At 49.5% G+C, this 4,055-nt stretch overlaps 1 long non-coding RNA gene across 2 annotated transcripts; it reads right to left on the reverse strand.

Annotated features, from left to right (window-relative positions):
* Positions 1–251: 251 nt before the first annotated feature.
* On the reverse strand, positions 252–3,163 carry LOC115307312. Of its 2 annotated transcripts, none has more exons than XR_003915655.1 (3): positions 3,073–3,163; positions 1,707–1,814; positions 252–473 (listed from the first exon to the last, which is right to left on the reverse strand). It is a non-coding gene; the product is annotated as an uncharacterized LOC115307312 (long non-coding RNA). The 2 variants fall into 2 exon arrangements; XR_003915656.1 differs by having other exon boundaries at positions 252–476.
* Positions 3,164–4,055: the final 892 nt, after the last annotated feature.

Genomic DNA, 4,055 nt, shown 5'->3' on the forward strand with positions numbered 1-4,055 from the left:
GGTTCTGGATCCTGCCCCATGTATAACTTTAGCAGCTCTCCAGATGGAAGGGGATACCACAGCATTGGTGTTACTAGGAGTGACTTTGTGCATCCCCAGACATGGAGCTGTAGCTCACTAGACAGTGAGCAGCTTACCTGTTTTTCCCCGTGCCCAGTTTCCTAAAACTGAGGAAAGAAAAGCAAGTATTTGTTTAGACAGCACCACAAACCAGAGGCTGGATGGATAAAAAGGTAATTTAATAAGCCTTGCTCTCAGGAGATGCTTAGTAGACAGAAACACTCCTTTAGAGGAGCAGCTAATTCACAGAAGCATCAAAGAACTTCAATCAGACATTCACTCCACAGGGACAAGGCAAGGTTTTCCTTCTCTTCATCTGAGGTGAGGTTAAGCTCTTTAACATGAGCAGTGCTGCTCCTCCAAATCTGCTTCAGTGCTTCCAAGTATGACAAAGGAAAGCGCAGCCCGTGAGTCTGCTGGGGAAGAAGAAACAGAAAACAAATCCTTCAGCTGAGAGCAGTGTCCTTATTGCACAGCAGTGTGTGAGGCTGTGGGGAGGGAGCAGCAGGAATGTGTTCCCTTCCCACATGGCACTGGGGTCACTGAGAGCATTCTCCAGAAGACTCGGTTTTATCCAGGCCTGTTTTATCTTCGTAGGGAAAATGCTGAACTCTACTCCGTGTTCCAGCACGCTTTTGGAGGTGGGGATGTTTACAGCACGTGGCTTTCTCCTGTGGTTTACACATGGAAGAATTAAATAGCCTTAAACTTACACTCTTGCCTAGCCCTACCCATTATTTTTGGAAGCTCACAGAAGTTTATTTCTAGCTGCCACACACAGTTTTTGGATATAGTTTGACACAAGCACAGAAGAGCTCCATTCCCAGGCCTGGAGTCTTCAAGGGCAAGAAGGAATATTCTGGGATCTGCACATGTTGTTCAGGTGCCAGTGTACAACCTCAGCTCTGGAGGACCAGTGAGATTTACTTCCAAAGAAAAATAAGTGCCAGGCCAAAAGCCTTGCTGTAATTACCGAGACAAGGACAGACTGTGCCCTGTTTTGCCATTCCAGTGTTTCGGATCACAGAGCTAAGACACAGCATCTCACTGCCAAAAAAGCAGAAATAAAGGTTCCAAAGCTCAAAGCCATGCTTAGGAAGGATTCATGACCCAGCAAAAGCACACTGTACCTGCGAGCAGGAACAGAGACAACCTGAAAAGTACATTTCAGAACAAGGTAGGTCTTTACTCACAGTGCTGACCCACCCTACCCTAAAATGAACACCCCTGCAGTGTGTTCCATTGGATACAGAATCTAACAGGGGTTTAGCATGGCAGTGATCCCTAGGGAATATCTGCTGGCCTATCCAGTAGCCTCAGTAGAGGATGTGCTAAGGACACACCAGTAAGAGCTGGTTTTAGTTGCTCCAGTAGCTTTGCTCACTGGGCCATAAGGCATGCACCAGAAATCCTGTTAACATCTCGAGTGTTTAATTAAGCATGAGATCACACTGCTCAGTTCCACTGTTAAACTGCCTCTGTGGTGCAGCCTCAGCTCCTCTGGGCACTGCAGGGCTGGGCAGAAAGGCTCTGGGTGCTGAGGATCACGGCAGAACCCAGGCCCTGCTGCCATTCTGGGCAAGCTCATCTCATGCAGCAAAACCCCCCATGGAAAGATAAGTTTTGGTGTGTCTGCAGGAACAAACCTGGGCCGTGCCATCCTCACTGCCAGTGTCATCTGTCCCCATCATGGGAGTGTCTCTCCTGTTCCTTAAGGAATGATACACATAAACCATCTCCCTGCGAATTTCATCCTAAAAGACAGCAGGGAGGAAACAGTTCCATGTGATCCACAGCCTCAGACTCATCTCACTGCACTTGCCAATGCTCCTGAATTCTGGAGTCACTCTTACAACAAAGCATGCAAGTCACCCTCCCAAATGAATTTTCCAACAGCCACCTCCGACAGCAATAAGGGACTCTCCAAAACACCTCTGAAAATTTATTTACAATCATCTGCTGCCTTAAAACTGCCCCTGCTAGAGTCCCAGGAGTGATGCTGTACAGAAAACAGGCCATTTAAGGGAAAGTATTAATGAACAGGTGTGCATCAACACATTTCCAGTCTGATACTGATCTGTTTCTTAAAAATCACATGCCCATCATCAGTCCTTGGTCAGAGCTGTGCAAAGCAATTCAGAGCTCTCTGGGCAGGTTGCACATGGAATTTGTGGACACAGGTCTTCCATGTGTCCTGTCATCCTGGGTTGATCTGTGTGACATCAGAAGGCAAGGTGGCCCAAAAATTGGGGGGAAAAAGTCTCCAAAACCTACACAGTCTCAATATGGACACAAGCAAGATGGAGGAAAAAATCAGAAAGTTATGGTGTGTTTTTCTTGGGAAACATTCAATTCATCCAAACAAACCCCAAACTGTACAAGATAATCTTTGCTGTGTGTCCCGCCCCCCCCTTTTTTTTTAAGTGAGATAAAAAGCACTTCTACAATTTCATACTAAAAAACCTTCATGGATAAGAAGCAGTATAAACACAGCATAGTGCAAGATGCATGGATCAATGTTGTGGAACAACTTAGTAGTGCCCCTGGCACCTGCTTGGATACAGAGATAACCCAGAAGTGAAGACTAAATGCAGCCACAGCAGCAGCTGCAACCAGCAGAATTCCCTCTCTTGAGAAAACCTATTTTTATAAATTATTCCTGTTCTTAAATACAAAGAATAGAAAAAAACCCTAGTATCAAGACCTGTAGAGGCCATTTAGCTGCTGTAATGATCTACCCCATCAAACCTGAGACAAAAGCCATGTACCTCCCATACAGAATCATAGGCTGAATTTAGTTTTGAAGCCCCCCCTCCAGAAGGTTGGAATGTGCCAGATCACTCAACAAACAACCCCACAGTATCCTAACAAACCCTAATGGGATGCAGGATCCAGCTCAGTGTAACTGCATGACCCTTATAGACCTTTTGCACAGGAGAGCAACAACTCACATGCCTCACATGCACTCCCCAGCCCCCCCCAAATGTACAGGGGTGGCTTCACTGTACCCACAGCATTCTCTTGATCTGGTTCCACGGAGATGAGAGTGTGATCTCTGAACTGCAGTCTGATTTTGCTGTCTATTTTTGGCAATTTCCCACCTAAGAAAAATAAATCCTCCTTAGAAAGGAAGAAAACCAGACAAACGGTTAAACTGAGCCCCCCTGTGGTCTCCCCACTCTCTCAAGGCTGGACTGTTTGTTAAGCTCTGTTTCAACACCCACATGTCCTCAAACTTGTTGTGGAGGGGGCAAGGAGAAAGAGATTTTTTAATTCTCTCCCCTTTCCTGTCTGCAAATAACTATAATAAATAGCAAGCTAGAGCCCAGGGAAAACTGCTACCAGTTAAATGCTCTCGGGATACAGTTTATCACAGCTGCCAGTTCCAGTCTAGGATAATCTTTATTCCACTCTAAGGGAGTGTCATCTCTCCCACCAGACACGGGGAGCAAACACACACGTGGGGCCTCACGGCACATGAAGCTGATGCTGGGCTGTGATCTGGCAGAGTTCAGGCACACGGTGTGACTCTTGGGGTCGGTGCTGTGCCGGGCAAAGGCTCGGACTCGACGCTCCTCGTGGGTCCCTTCCACCTCAGCCTGTTCTGTGACGGTGCGATGAGTTCCCTCTCTTCCAACACTTTTGTTCTTTTTAGGGCTCCTCGCTGCCCGGGCCCGGAGCCCGCCTCCCGCGCGCCTGCTTCCCTGCCCGTTTTGGCGGCCGCAGCCGGGCGCTGAGTGCCCGTCCCGGTGCGGGCCCGGGCCGCTGCTTCCAGGGAGTGGGGGGGCAGCGCCGGCGCCTCGAGGATTCCCGGGATTCCCTCGCCGGTTTCGAGGCACCGCTCCCCGCGCGCTCCTCGCTCCACGGGCGAACGTGCGCAGCCAATGGGAGGCGGCGGAGTGGGCGGGGCGAGGCGGGGATTGGGCGGGGCGGGGGCGGGGCCGAGAGGGGCGGTTGGTGGGGTTTGGGTGGGAGCGGGCGGGGCCGGGAGCGGG

The sequence above is a fragment of the Manacus vitellinus genome, unplaced genomic scaffold (assembly GCF_001715985.3).
Source record: "Manacus vitellinus isolate BGI_N305 unplaced genomic scaffold, ASM171598v3 ctg7180002434389_pilon, whole genome shotgun sequence".
NCBI lineage: Eukaryota > Metazoa > Chordata > Aves > Passeriformes > Pipridae > Manacus > Manacus vitellinus.